Source organism: Eptatretus burgeri, chromosome 4, assembly GCF_056783735.1.
Source record: "Eptatretus burgeri isolate ZD-2024b chromosome 4, Ebu_testis_v1, whole genome shotgun sequence".
Taxonomy (NCBI): Eukaryota; Metazoa; Chordata; class Myxini; order Myxiniformes; family Myxinidae; genus Eptatretus; species Eptatretus burgeri.
Genome location: NC_140964.1, coordinates 122,551,106 through 122,572,969, shown reverse-complemented (window position 1 = coordinate 122,572,969; position 21,864 = coordinate 122,551,106). Strand labels below are relative to the sequence as shown.

The 21,864-nt window shown below is 45.0% G+C and overlaps 1 long non-coding RNA gene across 1 annotated transcript in view; it reads right to left on the bottom strand.

Annotated features, from left to right (window-relative positions):
* Positions 1-9,467: 9,467 nt before the first annotated feature.
* LOC147029012 (uncharacterized) overlaps positions 9,468-21,864 on the bottom strand; it is a 16,178-nt gene continuing 3,781 nt past the window's right edge. Inside the window, exons 2-3 of the long non-coding RNA XR_015057803.1 lie at positions 9,990-10,098; positions 9,468-9,616 (exon numbers count right to left, since the gene is read on the bottom strand). This is a non-coding gene — a long non-coding RNA (uncharacterized LOC147029012). The remainder of the gene's footprint in view (positions 9,617-9,989; positions 10,099-21,864) is intronic.

Genomic DNA, 21,864 nt, shown 5'->3' with positions numbered 1-21,864 from the left:
ACGGAATATGACAGCGTACTTCATTGTTTTTCAACGTGCTCCTAACGTATACACAACTTACCCACACCGTATTCGACGTGTGCCAGCGTTTTAGACACATTTTTCATAGGTCGGCATACGCTGGCTAAATCGTCAAGGTGTGATTGGGATGTTGACACTTCCAATTCTCAGGTGGTTATGATTTGAATCATTGTGCGGCAGGTTTTTAACAGGCTACGCCACGTGATCGTCGGCGACACGTCCAGCGTGCTATGCCTAAGTTAGACTATCGTTGGGCCGAGGTTGTGAACGCCGACAACAGGCTAAGCATTCGTTGGTATAAGTTATCTATAAGACAACGAAACGTTCTGTGCCCGTTACTAATATGTTATGCATACGACCAACACGTTATGAATACGACCAAAACTTTAAAAAAAACCTCAAAACTTCAGCGTATGCCAACGTTTTACATACATTTTTATACGTTGCCATTGCTGGCTAAAACGTCAAGGTGTGACGGCGCCTTTAAGAAGGTTTTTACACCCCTCGACTTTTTAATATTTTGTTGTGTTCCAACCTGTACCTGAAATGGATTAAATTCAAATTTTTGTCACCAATCCACACAAAATACCCCATAATGACAGTTAATATACATTTTTAGAAATTTTCACAAATTAAAAATGAAAAGCTGAAATGTCTTGCATCAATAAGTATTCAACCCCTTTGCTATGACCCTCCAAATTCAGGTCAGGTGCATCTAATGTCCTTTGATCATCCTTGAGATGTCTTCTCAACTTGATTGGAGTCCACTTGTGGCCAATTCAAGTGATTTGACATGGTTTGGAAAGAAACACCTTTCTATAGAAGGTCCCACAGTTGACAGTGCATGTCAGAGCAGAAACTCTGCCATGAAGTCCAAGGAACTGTCCATAGAACTCAAGATATAATTGTAAGGAGGCACAGATCTGGGGAAGGGTATAAACCAATTGTTCATGTTGAAAGTTCCCAAGAGCACAGTGAGCTCCATTATTAGGAAATGGAACGAATATGGAACGACCCAGACTCTTCCTCGAGCTGGCTGTCCAATCAAACTGAGCAACTGGTCAAGGACATTGGTCAGGGAGATGACCAATAACGCAATGACCACTCTGACAGAACAACAGTTCCTTGGCTGAGATGGAAGAACCTGCTGGAAGGACACTAATCTCTGCAGCACTTCACAAATCTAGGCTCCATGGGAGAGTGGCCAGACAGAAGTCACTCCTGAGAAACGACACATGACAGCACGCCTGGAGTTTGCAAAAAGGCACATAAAAGACTGAGAGCATGAGGCAAAGATTCTGTGGTCTGATGAGATGAAAATTGACCTCTTTGGACTGAAGGCAAAGAGCTACATCTGGTGGAAAGCGAGCACAGCTTGTCGCCCATCTCGCACCATCCCTGCCATGAAGCATGGTGGTGGCAGCATCATGCTATGGGGATTCTTTTCAGTGGCAGGGACTGGGAGACTCGTAAGGATAAAGGCAACAATGAATGGAGCCAAAAACATGCAAATCCTTGAGGAGAACCTGCTTCAGAGTGCAAAAGACCTGAGCTGCAGTGAATATTTATGTTCCAACAGGACAATGACCCCAAGCATACAGCCAAAGCAACAATGGAATGGCTTCAGAATAAGAACGTGAAAGTCCTTGAGTGGCCCAGTCAAAGTCCATACTTCAATCCCATTGAGAATCTGTGGAAAGACTTGAAGATTACTGTTCACTGATGCTGCCCATCCAACTTGACAGAGCTTGAGTAAATCTGCGATGAAGAATGGGAGAAAATCCCCAAATCGAGATGTACAATGCTAATACAGACATACCCAACAAATTATTGACTTGGGGAGGTGGGGTGGGGGGATTAGATAGTTCTGTGTTTCATTTTCAATAAGTTTGTAAACATTTCTAAAAACATGTTTTCATTTTGCCATTGTCGGGTATTTTGTGTAGATCAGTGACAAATTATTTGAATTTCATCCATTTTCAATTCAGGCCGTAACAACAAAAAGTGCCAAGAATCGAGGGGTGTGAATACCTTCTGAAGGCACTGTACATTACACTACATTTTTATGAATGAAGCCATATTGTTCACTTTCTCTCTCCCTCTCTCCCTCTCTCCCTCTCTCCCTCCCTCCCTCTCTCCCTCTCTCCTCTCCCCAAGGTTGAGGTGATACAGGGGTAACATGGAAACAATTGGGCAGAATTATTGAGGGAATTAATGAACTGGAGTGAAGGAAACGCTGAAACCAGCAAGTACGAGGTTCGGTTTGAAAGGGTTAATGGGGATAATAAAGATTATGAACCAGGATAGGGAATGACATAAAGTAGTGCACTTCCTTCATGAAGTGCTTGAGGGAAGAGGGGGTAAAGAAAGGTCTGAAGAAATTAAAGCAGGTCCATAGATGGGAGAAGCAAGGAACAAAGGAGTTTTGATGTGGAGGGACTTGCGATGCATTTTCTGGGCGAGCAAAGAACCAGTCGTTATGGACCGGTTAATTCCTCCAGAAATGCGGTATTTTATTATGACTTGTAAGACCCGCTCCCACAGGTGGCGCGAGCACGATATAATGCAAATTTACAAAGAGAAATGGGGTCAACTGCCCCCCAACCCCCTCTCCCTGGGTTATGAAAAAAATTGCTGCTTGTTTTATTATTATTATTTTTTGTACAATCTCCTGTGCACACCTTGAGTACATCCACCAGGTTTCAAGTTGTTCTGTCCAGCGGTTCAGGAGTGCATCAAGGTAAAACGAAACAAACTAGAAAGCATCCCAAAATGCAAAGTCCATCTGCATCCACTTTATACTTGAACTGAACTTGATGAAAACAACAGCTAAAAAAAAAAAAATAATTAAGTCTTATGAGTCTTCTCCATATTCTCATATTAAAGGTTTGTTGAAAATTTAATGAGAAAAGCTCAAATGGTTAAAAAAAAAAAAGTGTGTGTGTGTGTGTGTGTGTGTGTGTGTGTGTGTGTGTGTGTGTGTGTGTGTGTGTGTGTGTGTGTGTGTGTGTGTGTGTTCTCAATGTAACATTGTCTTTTCCAAGGACAGCCATTATTCAAAGATTGATGTAGAGATCGTTTCACATGATAATTTATTGTGACCATCCCTACCTTATTTACATACTTTTTTGAGGAACATCCCTGCATCCTTTTACATTTTAAAAAATGTTTTTATTTCTTGTTTCCCGACTTTTTTACAAATGTGTTTACATGCTGGAGAATTTTATTGTTATTGCACAGACATATTTTTATTTTATTCTTAAGATTTGTGTTGCATTAAACATGAGCAATCCCCTCCCCCTTCCCACCCCCCTTCACTCCTCTTTCAGGTGGAATGGTATGGGTACAGAAGGGAAATTTGAAGTGCAGTGGAGTACAATCTTTGCTGAAGCTAATTTCGTGACGAAATTTATGTGACGCTAATTTCTCATTCTGAAATGTTTTGCCAAGAGTATGTGAGAAGAGTGTCTTTAGTAGTCCCCTCCCAGTTTCACTGGAGGGCTGTAGGTTTGCTCTCCATCTGTCCGTCCGTCTCCACATCGACTCGAGTCCCACCTACGTTTTTTCTTTGTTTGTTTTTTGTTTTCCAAACTTTTTTCCCCATACCCTTAAACATATTCAACTGATTGGTACATGTTGGTACATGGATTTATTACGATAATATGCAGAAGAAGTTCGAGTTTCAGTGTTTCAGCAATTTTTCACAGAGTTATGCCCTTTGTAGACTTAGAAAATATAACGTATTATACATGGGTCAGTGTTCACCTGCCCTGATTCCACCCCACTGCTTTACACCCATTGGCTAGATGGCTGGCCTGAATCCACCCCCAATAAAATCATGTGCCACCATTGCATGAAGCAGAATAGATCGGCAGGCCTCAGGCCTTCGGCTTGGGTGTTAGTCCATGGCCCAGTGCAATTGGAATGATCCCAGGTCGATAACCACAATGTTTGATATATTCACACAAGTCGCACGCATGTTTTTGTTTCATATGTATACATTGGGTTATTTTTAATATGAAATGGGCAGAGCCAAGAAAATAACGAAATACGGAGGGTTAGAGAGTTTCTTCTTCTTTTTGGTGTAGGTGTCAGTTCGAGCATGTGTTCAAGCAAACTAATTTTTATCTCCGGTTTGTTATTCTTCCTGTCTTTATTGGTTTCTGGTTTACAAAAAGTATCGGTGAATGAAAGTTGCTTTTCCTCTTATTTTGCCAAATGGACCCAAACACGGTGGGGTAGAGGGTTTCTTCTTCTTCGTTTTGGTGTTGGTATCGGCTCAAGTGTGTGTTAAACGCAAACAAATTTTTATCTCCCGGATATTCATTGGGACCGGTAGGGGTCATGTGATGCAAAGCAATTCTCACTCTTGTTAACTATGTTCTACTACTGATTTTACAAATGTTAAGGCACAAAACTTTATCGATGTGCTCACACTGTAATGGAACTGTGATGCTTAATGGACTATCTAACATTCCAAATAGTATGTACTTTATAGAAATATGTGTGTGTGTGTTGTTGCTGTCGATTTGCTCTGTGTCTACCCTGCACGAACATGGCAGCAGCACGGAGACAGCCAATTGACCTCCCAGGAGCGACCCAGAGATTTCTCGCATCGTGGATGTGGGGTAAAGGGGGGCAGGGGAGAGGAAGAGGAGTGGGTGGACGGAATGGGCCGGTTCATGGGGACCAATTGGCGCGATGATCGTAACCGTGCTTCCCTGATAAATCTGGGCAATAGGAAAGAGTGGGAATATTTGGCCCCTGACTTCCACAAGGGGTACAACATCATGAAGAGGCATCCCTGATAGTTCACGCATGTGTATTATTAGTACATACTTCATGGAGACATGCTCATTCTTCGTAGTACATGTTTTCATCGTCGTATGTACTTTATGGACACAACCCTGATAATATTCCACAGTAAACCACATCCATTTTGGTCTGATTTGCCCTTGAGCAAATTGGTCTAGTGGCCCCACCCCCATCAGGATGAGTGACAGTTTTAGTCCCACCCATCCCTCTGTTGCCTTCCCATTATACTTTACAAAGGAATGCAGTTTTGCATAGTTTTTGTGGAATTATTTCAAGCTATTAAAATTACGATAGCAGAGTGTGCTGCACCAAGTGAAGCTGTGTAGGATGGTACCAGTCATTGCCATTGAGAGAGGCAGCTCAGAAATGCACCGCCTAATTATTATTATCATTATTATTATTATTATTATTATTATTATTATTATTATGAACGTGAAGAAGATTTGCTGTTTTTGACCAATCTCAGTTTATTGCGTTTTGTTTTGTTTTTTTTTGCTTTTGCCATGGTCTGGAGTACTGAAAAGTACTTTTTTTTGGAGAAGACACTCCAACTTCAGTTTTGTATTTTTTTTTCTGTATATATTTTTTTGTGTGCCATCTTTATTTAGAGAGGGCTATTGTACTCTATGATATAAACGAAACACAAGCAATTCAAACAAAACCCTGCTGTCTCATCCTGCCACGTGCCAAAATGGCTAAAAAGGCCAATTTATACTTGCTGTGGCTTTGTCTTTTGACCCAATATTAATTACTCTTCTCCACATTCTCATAATAAGGGTTTGTTGAAAATTTGATGACAAAGCTCAAATGGGGAAAAATATATGCTCTGGACAGACAGACACACACACACACACACACACACACACACACACACACACACACACACACACACACACACACACACACACACACACACACACACTCATAGACACATACACACATACACACATACACACATACACACATACACACATACACACACACACACACACACACACACACACACACACACACACACACACACACACACACGGTCTCTGAGAAGAAAAGAAGGGAAGAGAGGATGCTATGAAGCAATAGATCACATCCTACTAAATAAGGCCAGAATCAAAAACTAAAATGAGAATTACCAAATTGTTCAAAGCATGGACAGATGATAACAAAGCTTTCAATAGTGTCCCACATTCATGGATGATAAAATGCATGCAAGTACACAAGATAATCTCCCAAATAATCAAACTGATTGAGAAAGCAATGGAACTCTGGAGTTCGACACTGATATTACAGTATTCTGAAGGAAAGATTGAAATTCTCGAAGTGAAGATACATCAAGAGATCTTCCAGGGAGACAGACACTCGCCCCTTCTGTTCTGCTTGGCTCTGGACCCACTGAGCAACCTCATAAACGGGCAAGCACATGGATATCCCATAACCTCTCTCTCCCAAGTACCTCTCCCTGGTTACTCCCTCCTCTGGTATGACAGACCTGAGCCTTGTCCTGGTAGAGGAGTTGCTCTCTTCATCAAAGACTCTATTCTTCACTCTCCATGCACTGCTCTCACACCCCCAGGAATACCTCTGGCTTCGGCTTCCACTCCACTCCCACCTCATGTTTATATGTGTACTGTACCGTCCACCTAACAGTGATGACTCCATCTGCACCTCACTATCCGAAAACATGGACCATCTTCCATCTTCTCATCCAAACTCTCTCTTCCTCATATGTGGTGACTTCAATTGTCATCATGCCAGTTGGCGAGGTGTGGGTCCCTCTCTCACCTGTCATGGCACCTCAGCAAAATCTTTCTGCGACTCATTAGGACTGACTCAATCGGTCAACTTCCCGACCCGGATCTCAACCAATGATACTCCATCTCTTCTGGATCTGATTTTGACAAATTTCCCTGACAATATCTGCTGCTCTTCCTTCGCTCCAATTAGTTCTTCTGACCACGTCCTTGTCAAAGTGGACATCTCTCTGGCTGTTATCAGAGAACCACCTCACCGCCGTCGAGTCTGGCATTTCACTCAAGCCGACTGGCAGGGTCTCCAAGCAGCCATCAAACTTTCAGACTGGTCTCCCATCTCTACTTTCTCCAACATCAACTCATCCTGGGAATTCTGACAAAGAAACTTGCTCTCCCTCATGCACAGATTTATCCCCTCTCATCTTCAGTGGTCCAACCCTTCCTCCCGCCCTTGGTTCACTGAAGCTTGTGGTGAGGCAGTTGTCCTGAAACAACTTGCCTTTGCTTCATGGAAAGAAAACCCAAATGAGGGGAATCTCAGTTCCTTCCATAAAGCTCAGAACAAGTGTGTATCTACCCTCAGGAGAGCCAGAAAACAACATCTTTCTCATCTCAAGTCTGAACTCTCAAACCTCTCTCCCTCCTCAAAATCCTGGTGGCATCTAATGAAATCTGTTTGTTTCTGGTGTATGTTCCCCCTCCATCCCTCCCTTACCTCAAATGGCCGCACTGCTGATACCGCACGTGAAAAAGCTGAATTCCTAAACTCGGTGTTTGCAGCTAAATCTTGTGTCCAAAACCCATCACTTTCTTTACCCACCTTACCCAGTCGCACCCAACTGTCCCTGGACTCTGTATCCTTTTCTCCTGACAAGGTGGAGAGCTTGCTGTCAAACCTCGACTCGATTCTGCAACCAGCCCAGACGGCATCAGCCCACGTGTCCTCAAAACCTGCTCTTCTGCTCTTGCTCACCCTCTCTCTGTTCTATTCACCCTCTCATTTACTCAAGGTCATCTGCCATCTGCTTGGAAATCTTCTAACATCACTGCCCTGCATAAAAAGGTGCAAAAACCGATCCCTGCAACTACAGAACAATCAGCCTTCTCCCAATCATCAGCAAGGTTATGGAATCCATCATCGCTTCAGACATGAAATCCTTCCTCTTCTCCAATGGCTTGATTTCCAATCATCAATTTGGTTTCAGACCAGGTCACTCGACCCTTCTTCTGCTTCTGCTCTCCCATCAATGGATGGAGGTCCTCAATGCCAGAGAGGAAATCAGAGCCGTATCCCTGGACATATCACGTGCTTTTGACACAGTCTGGCACCCTGCCCTACTCACCAAACTCTCTTCCCATGGTATTCAAGGCCATCTCCACTCATGGCTCGCAGACTTCCTCTCCTGTCGCAGTCAACGTGTAGCCCTAAATGGAGTTCTTTCATCCCCTCTTCCTGTCCAGGCTGGAGTTCCTCAATGTAGCGTTCTGGGCCCTGTTCTTTTTCTGGTTTTCATCAGTGATCTCTCCGACTCTCTGGAAAATCCTCTATCTCTCTTTGCTGATGACTCCACCCTCTGCCGTACCATCTGTCATCCCTCAGACCGGCAAGCAGCAGCTTCTTCGCTCACTGCAGATCTGGATAAAATCACAAACTGGTCCAACACGTGGAACATGTCTTTCATTCCAGACAAATCTCACACTCTCACTATGTCTCTTCGGAAGGACCGTTTAGAAAACTCCCCCATCCACTTTCTCAACAATCCTCTGGAAGAAGTCCTTTCTTTCAAGCTTCTGGGTCACACTATCTGCCATGATCTTTCCTCGGAAAGCCACATTTCAAACCTCGCCTCCAAAGCCAGTCGCCGACTGGGAATCCTCCATCGTGCAAAGTCCTTCCTCGGCCCTCTTGAGCTCCTGACCACTTACAAAGCTTTTGTCCGTAGCCTGATGGAGTACTGCTCTCCCCTCTGGGCTGGTGCTCCTGCCTCCAACCTTTCTCGGCTTCACGCTGTGGAAACCAAGGCATTTCGGATCATTGGCCTCTCACTCAATCACCGCAGGTTGGTTGGTGGTCTTTCTGTCGTCTACTGACTCCTCTCCAGCCTTGCCCCCCCTGCTCTCTCTGCGATTTGTCCCCACCACGTTTCCACAGGGCGCTCAAGGTCCGCCAACAACCCCCTTCTGGTAAAACTACCAAAATCACGAATCACTGCTCACCTTCACTCTTTCATTCCTCATTTTTCCCACCTTTGGAATAAACTCCCTCACTCTATTCATTCCCATTCTTGCCTCCAGGCTTTCAAAACAGCTGTTCACCACCACCTCTTATCATCCCCCATCCAAATCCTCGATCTTTTCTACCCCCGATAATCCACCCAACCCCACTTCTTTCAAATTCTCTGCTTTCCTTCCTGAAAGTCCCTGTAATGTCCATCTTCTATTCCTCATGTTCCCATCCCATCCCTCTCCCTTCCACAGATCTCCTAATGTGTCTGTTCCCCACTGTTTTGTCCCTCCCACTCCCGCCCCTCTTGTCTCATGCCCCCCTTGCTGTGCGTTGTGTGTTAGCTCTCACACGAGCCTCGACAAGGTATACAAACAAACAAAAAAAAAACAACACCAATAAAAGAACATCCAAAGACACAGGAAAACTGACGCTTCTATTGTATGTGGATGATTTAAAGATCTTCACACCAATTGACAAAAAACTGGCAGAACAAATTAGTGAAATGGTGCTCTGACATTCAAATGGAATTTGGTTTAGATATGTGTGCCGAGTGCACATTCATACATGGTAAACCAACAAAAAACATAAAAATTAACCGAGAAACAACAATACAGAAATGACAAATTGAAGCAACATACAAATACTTTGAAGTAGAAGTGGGCCACCAAATATGTCACAAGCAAATGCGCAAAGCAATTGCCAAAGAATACTTGCGTAGAACGAGGCTGATCCTGAAAACATACCTTTCAACGAGAAGCAAAATCAAAGCCATTAACCGACTCGCAGTACCAGTGTTCCAATGTAGCTGCAGAATGACAAGAGCGAGAACATGTCCTCTACTGATGTGATATTTTGTAAGTCCAAAAGGGACATAACTGTGGAAAAATTGCTGAACCACCCTGAACCTAAAACTTGTTTTGTAACTTATCATAATCAAGCTATGGACCAAGTTTCAGTTGAACATGATAATTAATTAAAGGATATGGGGGGAAAAAATTCTGAAAACCACAGGTGGGCAAGACAGATGGAGAGCAAACCTAGAGTCCCCTTCGGTGAAAGCGGAAGGGGGACGAATAAACTTGCCACAAGCAGAAATAAAGAAGCAAGATATCAAAACAAGGAAACTTCTCACTATCCACAAAATGTTCTACAGAAATCAATGCATCCCGAGAATGTACCTGCCGAGACGAGGAGGCAGCAGCCTGATGGAGCTCAACAGTTTGCACAGAATGACGGCAGTGGGATTGGATGAGTAGGTGAAAAGCTCAACAGTCCACCGAATCCAATCTGTATGAAAACACGAAGACAGAAAGCCAGATAAGGTATCCCTAACCCACCTAGCAAAAAAAAAGACAGGTGTGAATAGATGATGTCACATATGAAACAGCAATGAATACAGCCCCAATGTTTGCAAAAAAGGCAAAAATACTGTATAAAGCAAAATATCAAGACATACACCGACAACTTGGAGAATCTCAAAAGAGCAGGGATGTACAAAACAAAATTCTATGGGTTGGGTAGAGACAAACAAGGCTTATTGGAATGCCAAAGACGAGGTCAGCTTAACTACGATGGAGAACGAATCATTATAATTTATATAAATGCTTAAGACCAAGGACACTATACACGGATGGCAGGATTGAGTCAATCGGACAGGTGTAGATTCTGCAAGGTAGAACCAGAAAGCCCGAGCCACCTCCTATTGGGATGTAAACAGCTGTACACACTCGTATCAGAACAGCTGTACACTCAAAGGCACAACAGAGTTTGCAAAGTAATCCACTGGCACATCTGCAAAAACCTGGATATCCCAGTTCCAGAAAACTCGCAGAAACATGAACCAAAAGCAATAATTTAAAACAAAGATGTGATACTCATGTACGACCAAATGATCCCATTGAGCGTGAACAATGAAAACAAAGCATTGCAACCAGATATAGTACTGAGTTACAAAAAGAAAAGAAGGCATTGCTTATTGAGGAATGCTAACCTTTGCAGATTGAGGAGCATTGCATTGCTAACCCTGACAGCTTGGTGTCAGTACCGAGAAATTTTGGCCTAAACAACGCAGAAATTAAGAAAATGACCAATACCAGGATCTCAAACATGAAGTGAAAATATCCCGGATGATGAAGAATGCCAAAATGGTACCAGTGATTATTATTGGAGCAAAGGAAATGATGGAGAAGAATGTTTCAGAGATCTTAAAAACCATCCCTGGGAATATTACTACAAACGAACTGCAATTGCAAGTTGGCGGGGCTCGGTGATGAACCTCAAAAGAGCGCTGGGACCAAATGTCTGAGAAAACAAAACTTCACAGCTCAATCCTTGAATCATGATCCATCACCAAAATTGAGGTCAGGATCATGAATCATGATCCCTTTGAGACCTGGGAGGACTCTGTTACACCTTCTGCAACCTGCAAATGGAGATAACACACACACACCACACACACTTTAATGATTATAGTGGATTATGTAAAGAATTTAAATTAAAAAATGGGACCAATCAAGATTAATTTGTCCCCCAATTGTATTACATTTTAAATGGGGGTAGGGAGTGCTTTGCATGTTCCTATTAAACTGGGGCTAATTGTGATAAACCCTCTTTGTGTAATCCCTTCATAATTCAGGGCACACACACGTTTGACAAATTTGAAGCACACACATTCAGTGTTCCTCTTAATCTGTGGTCAACAATGTACTATTCAGTCAATATTTCCAACCATGAGGTTGTTGAAGCTGAGCTAGAACAGTGACTCTCCCTGTTGGCCAGAAATTGAATTGCCACTGAAGAACTGTTGCAGAGAACGTCGGACCCCAAATCCCTACCTGGAACTGGGTATGACACTCCTGGAATGTCGTATTTATTAATTTATTTATTTATGAGTTGCATGTTTACAAAATTCAATTTTGTGATATTTGCCCCTGCAGTTACAGCCTAACTCACGGGAGGGATGGAAATGGCAGAATGGCATCTGCAAAGGGAGGAGTTCAAGGTGGAAGGCATACAAGACCAACTGGTTTTGTGACTTTAATTCAACATATCACAAATGTTTCATTCCTTTCATTCACTTCATTTTTAAAGGTTATCCTCCAATCTCTTCACAATATGAAGTAGAGTAATTCGACCGCGCGCAGTCAACGGGTATGCCTCGCACTCTCCCACACAAACACTTGAGAATTGACATATTTGACCCTTGACCTTCATCATATGTGGCCCAAAATCTAATCAGTTAATTGCTCTGCCTAACTTTACCTTTGTACCAAGTTTGATGAAATTCTGTCCAATATTTCTTGAGTTAGGGCATAAACAGTAAAATTTCAGTTTGACCTTTGACCCTTGACCTTTATCACATCTGACCCAAAATCTAATCACTTAATTGCTCTGTCTAACTTTACCTTTGTACCAAGTTTGATGAAATTCTGTCCAATATTTCTTGAGTTAGGGCGTAAACAGTAAAATTTCAGTTTGACCTTTGACCTTTATCACATCTGGCCCAAAATCTAATCTAACTTAATTGCCCTGTCTTACTTTACCTTTTTACCAAGTTTGATGAAATTCTACAATTTGCTTCTTGAGTTATCACGTAAACGAAAATCCAGACGAACGGTTGAGGGGGAGAGGGAGAGAGATGAGGAGAGGGGGAGAGGGGGATGGAGTGGGAATGATGCAATGCTGGGGAAATGCTAATAATGTCAAGAGAGAGAGGGAGAGTAGGATAAAAACAGTCCATTAAACTGTGGACAAAGGCTTTGCAGACAGTGAGTAGTTCTAAGACAGTGAGTAGTAGGAAAAAAAAACCAGGCTTGGTGGTGTAATGGTTGGAGTGTCCGCTCCAAGTCTGGGATGTCAGTGGTTCAAACCCCGGCAAAGTCATATGAAAGACTTTAAACGTGGTCTTTGCTGCTTCCTTCCTTAATGTTCAACATTGAAGAGAATATGTGCTGCTTCAACAACCTGGTGTTGGCTCAGCAGTTAGGGTGGTGGCTTGGGATCCGAGGGTCCTGAGTTCAAGCCACATTGGTTGCTGAATTAACACCAAGGGGTGAACTCAGCCTGTCATCCGAGGTCGGCGAAATGGGTTTCAGTGAAGCAGCCAAAAGGCTGCACACGAAGGTATCGGTATTGACGGATTTATTAAATCTGGTATTGGTGTGGCAGAGGCATGATGGGCAGAGTGGCCTCCTCCTGTGCATAATTTCCTTGTAATCCTTGTAATAAGAGCACATATGAATGCTAACTGTGTGTGTGTGTGTGTGTGTGTGTGTGTGTGTGTGTGTGTGTGTGTGTGTGTGTGTGTGTGTGTGTGTGTGTGTGTGTGTTCACATTGACTTGGTTTTTTTTTAACCTGCTGTTACTCTAGTGCAAAATCTGTAATTCAAATCTGCCTTTAACCATAATTTTCAGCATTTCGATGGAGTGCCAATTTCAAAATGGCTAACCATAATTGTTCTGTTCCTGCATGCAAATCGGCCTCACGGAAATGCTACTCTATGGATGAGTTTCCAATTGCGTCACTTCCTTGTAAGTCTTGAGTTACTCCACAGATTTGATGTCACGGACACTCATAAATTAAATAAGGTAATTCTCTGTATGTGTTGTTTGCATTGTTATGGCTGTGGGAGTGGGGGGAGGTGTCCATAGTTTACAAAGCATGGATGAATTTTTTTATGATGTTTCAGGTGTATTACTGTACATAAGATATGCTGGTGGCATCAGCTGAGGCATCAGAAATGGGACCTTTTTATTTTTATTTGCCCTTTTTTGTTTCCTTTTGCTGAATGTTGGTCATGACGGCATTGTCTTTCCAATAGCGGACTTCCATAAAATAAATCATCAAGCCTGCTACGTTCACACAAAGTAATCCCGCAAGGTTCAAAGTCCACTCACTGGCAGCGATGGTTGAAAGTTTAGGTATAAAGCTCCAGACTACGAACTTTCGGGCCTTGCACTGGTCCACGTCCTCGGGAGTTTGCAGTTCCCCATACTGCAAACTCCCATGAGCTTTTTGGCCGAGTTCACAAAGTTCTCCAACTCTTTCGTATTGCAGAGACACGTCCTTTTCTCGCTGGTACATTCCCAAGTACTTCCAGCTTCTTTTCGAAGCTTTGTGAGTCATTTTCAATAACAATTCTTATCAAACACACACGACATACTTTATGTTGCCCCAAACACAGCACATGCACACTGAGCACCTTCCGGGTGGATTGCGTCTTTTTGAAAGTCACGACTCCCCAAAGGGTGGGGTCCATGAGGAGTAAGAAGTTTCTTCTTAGGAAATGCCCCCCTGAATGCGGTGAGAAATGTGGCGCCATTGTTGTGATACCACTGATGACAAGAGTGTCCTGGGAAGTAATGGCATTCCCTCCAACTATGGCTGTGTTTGTCTCATCTAACTGTCCTGTGTTGTGTCTCATACATGTGTTGCAGCTTCATTATGAGCCTTAATTCCTGTAAAAAAAAATAAGAAGTGGAAGAAAAAAAACAAAAGAGGTGGATCGACAGAGGATGCCCAGTCGGCAGTCTGGGGCTGGATTTGAGGCCAACTTTGCTATGTGGTCGGCCCAAATAAGAAACTGGCAGACGATGAGTAATCAATGTTCAAGTGAATGCACCTCTTCTAGTGTCATCACAGGTGACATAAAATCCTTCCTTTTCCCCCCAACAGCCTAATCTCAGATCATCAATTTGGATTCAGACCTAGTCACTCTACCTTGGACAAGTTGCTTCTACTCTCCCAACAATGGATGGAGGCCCTCAATATGAGATCAGGGGTGTCTGTTTGGACATGACATTTATTTTTGTACATATCTCGAACTTTCTATGCAGTCTAGCGTCCTGCCCCACTCTCCAAACTCTCTGCCTATTGAATCTAAGGCCAACGCCACTCTTGGGTTGCTGATTTCTTCTGCTCTCATAGACAAAGTGTGGCTCTCAACGGAATCCTTTCATCTCTTCTCCCTGTCAAGGCTGGCATGCCCAAAGGCAGACCCCATTCTATTCCTAATCTTCCTCAATGATCTCTCTGTCTCTTCATCGATTTGAGTTGCTGATGACTCCACCCTCTGACGTGACATCCCTCATCCTTCAGATGGGCAGGCAGCAGTCTCTTCCCTCTTTTCAGACCTTGACAAAATGTTCAAATCACAAGCTGGTCAGGCACTTGGAAAATATTCTTACGGACACAGGTTCTGGGTTCTCTTGAGGGAGCTCCTCGGACCTTTACACGACCTCCGGTCCCGAGGCCGCCAGCCACAGATAACTCTGCAGTCCGTGACTCCACAAAAAAAGTTTCCACATTCGATTAAGAATCTTTTGTACAAGTTAACAGGGTAATTCAGGTCCACTGTATCAAATTAACAAGTGATTCATGATGTGTGGACTCGTGATAGGGGGGATGGTTTTGAATGTGGAATGGAAATGGAGGGAGGGGGAGATTTGAAGGGCAAAGAGCGAGGGATTGTGAGGAATTTTGAGGAGTTATGGGCTTGAAAAGCGAACATGGGGAGGGACCGGCAATGTATGGGTAGCTGAAGTTAAAGAAGTGTCAAAAGATGGATTGATAGATGGAGGGATTAACAGAACTTGAACATTCTAACTCATGATGCATCTCCCTTCCAAAGTCACTCTGCACAAAAGGCAGGAAATCTATTTCACAGAATGATCGTCTGGGTTTTGTGGGTCTTCTTCACCGACAGTACTATTATCACAGATGCTCCACCACTCAGACAAAGCAACAGTACAATCCAGTCCTTGCTTACAGCACTTACAGCATTGAGTTCTGCATTCAGAGTTGCAACCACAGTGCATGAGTTACAACCAGGATGAGGGAGCAGCTTCTCAGCTTGTTTGGATGGGTACCATCATCCCGCCACTGATCCTCCATCCCAATTCCAAAGGATTGAGAGAGAGCATGCTTTCCGTGTTTGTACTTGGTGATGCATGCGGAGGCTGTGCTATTTGGCAGTGAACAATGTAGGAGGCAACATTTGTGGATGGATTTGCACTTTACTCACAGCAATCAGTTTGGGGTACTTTCTGCGGCACATTGAGTTGAGCTCCTCGGTCGGTTTTCCACCGCACACTATGGTGTGTGCCTCTCACCAGCAGATGCAATGTCTGACTGTGTGGACTTGCAATTGTCATATTTCTCTGATACTTCTCTGTCGTCACCACTCTTGAGGATGAGCTTCAATGCATACTTGCTGTATGCAACCGAGAAACCTTGAGTAGCTTTCACTGAAAAACAACGTTGCATTCCTTCAGACACTTCAGGGATATGTTCACAAACATAATTCTTCACATACAGCTGTGTGTGACAGGTGGGAAAAAATTTTGGCTTGGCAATTTAGAAAACACGTTGACACAGCAAACGGCTCGGAAATCGGATGTTACTTCACAACAACTCGGTCAGGGTGAGGGAGCGTGAAGCGCTCGCCCTGGATGACGGAGTGCTAGGCGCTCGCCCGGGACGGCGGAGCATTGGGCGCTCGCTCGAGATGATGGGGCGCTCGCTCGGGATGTGGGAGCTCGCTCGGGCGCTCCGTCGCCCCGGCCGGGGCGACGGGGCGTCCGGCTGGGAGACGAGTGGGGTGCGGTGATGGGACGACAGGGCGCGAGTGGAGCGCCCGGCCAGGGCGACGTGACGACGGAGCGCCTATTCTTTATATATTATGTACTTATAAACCTATTCCAGAGTCAGGAATATCATTGATGAAGATCAGGAATAGGACTGGGCCCAGATCATTGCCTTGGGGCACTCCATCCTTGACAGAGAGAGAAGATGAAAGGATGCCATTGAGTGCCACACGTTGGCTATGTGAGCAGAGGAAGTCGGTCAGCCATGTGTCGAGTTTTTGCCATTGATGGCATGAGTGAAGAGTTTGGAGAGTCAGACAGGATGTCAGACTATTAAAAGTATGAGTCATGTCCAAACAGACACCCCTGATCTCACGTCTGATATTGAGGGCCTCCATCCATTGTTGGGAGGGCAGAAGCAGCATGTCCAAGGTAGAGTGACCAGGTCTGAATCCGAATTGATGATCTGAGATGCGGCTGTTGGAGAAAAGGAATGATTTCATATAAACTATGATGATGGATGCCATGACCTTGCTGATGATTGGGAGTAAGCTCATTGGTCTGCAGTTGACGGGATCAGTTTTTGAACCTTGGATCGCTTTGTTACTCATTCACTCCTTCTGGGGATCGTTACTTGAGATAGTAAGCAGGCTGGTCGCGTCATCTTTATTCTCCGTTTTGTCGCATCATCTGACTTTGTTTGACCGTTCTCCGTTTGTGATCATCGGCTATCTCCTCCTTAATGCTGCGGAGGTCTGGCGTTTTCTTTCTCAGTTTGACTCTGCCATGTGTCTGAGTGTGAGGAGGTTGTGTGTGCGCCATATCAATGGGTGTGCACCGTGTGTTAATGCCATTGCACTGTCACAGCCTGTATGTCTGTGTCGTGTCAATATTAACAGCGTTGTATCCCTGTTTGTTCAGGAGTTGATTGATTCATTTCACGGTTTAAAAAAAAAATCTCAATTTGTTTCACATCTCAATTACTTCTTCAAACGCCCGGTGAATAAATATTGGAAAACTGAAAGAAAGCAGTAACTGCTTTTCTCATACTTTGTCTCGGAAAAAATAGACATGGAGGCTGAAAGGGCATACATAGTACATGCGTATACACATTCATACATCTATACTTATAAAAGGGTGTGTGTGTGTGTGTTTGTGTTTGTGTGTGTGTCTGTGTGGATGTGTTGGTTGTTATCTCCATATAGGAGGAGGACATTGGGACCATACTCTGTGCAGTGTTGGTGCTGCTGAAGTAGTCTCCATATAGGGGTTTCAGAAAGTGGAATGGAGCCCTCCCAGATCTCAAAGTATTGTGTGTGTGTGTGTGTGTGTGTGTGTGTGTGTGTGTGTGTGTGCACATGCAAGTTACTGTTGCCTGCTATCTCCACATGTGGGTGGGTTTCAGGAGATGAAACCGAGACCTACCAGGTCTCAGTGTGTGTGTTGTTGATTGGTATCTTCATATGCGAGTTCCAGAATGTGGAATGGAGTCCAACTCGGGTGGGCTCAAAGTATCCACCTTTATTTGGGTAAGGGGTCACGATTCATGGATCGAGCTGTGCCATTTTCTGTTCTCAAAGTTTTGTGCCGAGGACTCTCTTCAGAATCGTCGCCGAGCCCCGGACAGATTCCAACTGCAGTTGATTCGTAATAATATTCCCAGGCATGGTTTTTAATATATCTGCGAGGTTCTTTATCATCATTCCTGTTGCTCCAACTATTGTTGTGGGGCCGGGTCTCGGTGGCGAGCACGACTGCGAGGTGGAGTAGTAGAGTCGTCTCCACCGAACACCCGGAATTTAGGCCGTGACCCTCGGATAAGTCTGAAAGGCACGGTCCCTTACAGGACCATGAATCGCCAATAATTCGACCACGTGGTGTAGGGTTAATTGCCAACCTTCAATATACCTCAGTACCCACGGGGCAAAGCTACCGGGGAATTTACACCCTCGACAGACCTCGAGCGGGACGAGCTGTTACCGTGCCTGAACCGTGTGTAACCCGAGCGGATGGTTACCGAGGCCCATCGGTCCAAATGAACAATTTACTGCCTCGTTATTTCTCAACACGCACCATGCTAAGCCAATAAAAGAAATGACGGAACGAGCTGGGACATTCAACAAAAGGGGAATTTATTTACAATAATCCGGGGACGAGGGGAGTGCATAAGGGCAGAGCTATCCAAATAAAGAAGGGAATCAAATGTACAAGCAATTCCTGAAACAATTCTACTTAGAGACAGGGCCCACGGACACACACATGCACACACAAATACCCCAGAAAGAGATGGACCTCGAGGTCTTTATTGCCCCTTCAGCTCAGGAGGGAAGACGAGCTGAGGGAAGAGAACGTGGCAGGCAACCTGGCCGCGTTTGCGCGGCTGGACGACCGCACCTTCCCAGAGCACCAGGTGCCAAAGAATGGACCAGGGCAGCCGAACCCAGAGGAGGCGAGACGAGGTGATCTCCCATGATGAGATGGTCGACCGCTTGTTGTAATGCGCCAGACGAGACGCCTCGGATGCACGGGATGCAATCAGCCGCAGACCCAGACAGAAGAGCGTTCGAGCAGAAGGGACACAATCATCAATCTTTTTCCGTCGTTTTTGGGGCCGTGTCCGCTCCCCCGTCGCCTGCTCCCATTGGGTGGACCGTGTGTCGTGGCTCCGCCTTCTTGAAAAGAACCGCCCCGGCTTTGGTCCGCGCGTCGCCCATTGGGCGGGAAATGACGCATACCCTTATTTGGCGTGAAGCCAGAACGAAGCGCTCCGTGACCATATTTGGGCCAAGTCAGAGCGAAACGCTCCGTGCCCATATTTGGTGCGAAATCCACACCGCCTGGGGCATGGAATTCCGCCCACGCACATGCCCGCATGCCTGCGAGCGCACGAAGAGCATGGACAATGCTGTGAACAGAGGGTTGTTGTTGTTGGGGTAAAAATCCTTTCTATAAAATAACTTCGCAGCGCACGTACACTTAATTTCCATTAGACATGGGAAAGGGAGCTCTCTATCCACATTTACTGAACGAAATAACTGAGCTACGGGGACCTGAATGTTGAGTGCTCATGGCTGCTGCCAGATTCGTAACACTATCACTGGTACAACTTTGGCATTCTTCAGCTTCCAGGATATTTTCTCTTCATTCTTGAGGTCTTGGTAATTGGTTTGGTCATTTTCTTGATTTCTGCATTGTTTTGTCCAAAATCACTGGTATTATCACCTCACTTAGCAAAGCCTTCTTCTCTCTCTTTTTTGTGCCTAATTCTGATATCTGGTCGCAATGCTTTGTTTTCGATGGTCACGCTCAATGTGATCATTTTGTCGTACGTGAGTGGTACTTCCATGTTTTCAGTCCATGCTTTTGGTTAATGTTTCCACAAATTTTCTGGAAGTGGAATATCAAAGTTTTTCCAGATGTGCCTGCCAGTGGTTAACATAACAAAGTCTGTTGTGTCATTGTGTGCACAGCTGTTCTGACATGAGTTTTTTTATTTATTATTATTTGTGTTTGGTTATTAAGCATAACATATTACTCTCTTTGCCAATGCCACCTCTACCCCTCACCTACCCCTTTTTTTCCTCCACCCCCCAGGAAATAAGTCTGATATGGAACCACCACACCTCACAGCACTCTCAGTACGAGAGTATAGTTCATAAATCAGATTGATCAGTTTTGGTGGCACCCCACGAAGACCAAGAATCCTCAAGATTAACTTTAACATCCCGATTAACTGAATAAAACGCTTTGCAGAGATCAACATAAGCTGCGAGCAGCCCCTGGTGAAATGCTCATCTGCATTCAGTGAGGACCCGAAGAGCAAGGATACGGTCAATGAATCAATCACCTATTCGGTGTAAAGCCTGACTGCTCTGGACGCTGGTGCTCAAGCAGATGGTGTCAAACCCGATGAGGAATTATCGAAGCAAAGACCTTGCCTGGCACTGAGAGCAGAGTCACCCCCAGTAGCTGTTGCAGTCTTGGTGGTCACCCTTCCCTTTCCAGAGAGGGACAACAAGGCCCCTCTTCCAGTCAGTTGGGATGATGCCTGTGTTCCAGGCAGAGCACAGAACTGAATGCAACGACACGAGTGCAGCATTTCCACCAGCCTTGAGAAGTTCAGCATGGATGCCACAGATCCCTGGAGCTTTACCCCATTTCAGCCGGTTTACCGCAGCCTCTGCTTCCACAAACTAAGGTGGACCACAGTTGATTGGAGGGTCAGCAACAGTGATTGTGACACCCCTGATGTCCAATCCGGCAGCTGGGGGATCAGTCTGGTGCAACTGCTGAAAGTAACCGGCCCAGCGGGCCTTCACTTTGGACTCCTCTGTTGAGCCCAACACCCTCTGCTCTAATTGCAGTACACCAAGGGATGGGCTTGGATGAACGAAATGCGCGAATTCCCCTGGAAGCGGGATGAGAATCACTTGACCACAGGTGATGGTCTACCCCCCTCACAGGCCTCCTTGTCCACCCTTGGTGCACGTACAGTTTTACGCCTCAGCTCCCTGAACAGATCAGCTCTGCCATTCAGTCTGGCCCTGCAACTCTGGTCAATGGTATCCAGTGTCCCTTGAGAGACAAAATTCTTCTTCGCCCTCCGTTGAGTTCCAAGACATCCACCGGCAACATCAAGGACAGTGGTCTTGAAGGCGCTCCACAACTCTTCAGGGTCTCCCAAAGCACCCAGACCCCCCCAAGTCTCCACTCAGCTTGTTCGCAAACTCCTCAGCTACCCTCTCATCTTTGAGATTGCCAACGTCCAACCCAGGTGGGGATGGTACCATTCTCCAGGATTTAAGGTGCAACTTTAGAGTTGCTTCAACAAGCCGGTGGTCAGTATTGAGGAACTGAGCACTCCGATAGACCCTGCAGTTCTGGATCATCCTCCAGCGACCATCAACATGGACATAGTCAATCTCCTTTGCCACACCGCCAGCGTTGGAATACCAAGTCCAGCGATGAGCCTGTGGGTGCTGAAACCATGAACTGGCCACCCTAAGTCCATGACTTCTTGTAAAGTCAAGGAACTTCGTGCTATTCAGATTCACAGTTCCTGACCCATGGGGACCAACACACGTCTCATAACCATCCCTATCAGTTCCAGTCGATGCATTGAAATCCCCCAAGACGAGAAGTGTATCTCTTCTGGGGCACTGATCAACCACAGACTCGAGTGTGGCGTAGAATGCATCCTTCACGGTGACATCACTCGCCTCAGTCGGAGCATAAACAGAGACCAGGGAAATGACACCTAAGGAGTGACGAATCCTTAATCTCATAATACGCTCGTTGACCGGTGTTACCTCAATTATCATTGGAGTCAGCTTCTTGGACACAGCTACAGCAACTCCTTGGGAATGGGAACCATCAGAGCGACCAGACCAATAGCTAGTCGGTGTGACCACCCACCATGATCTGACTCTGGTCTCTGAACAATCTGGTCTCTGAACCTCAATGAGTGCT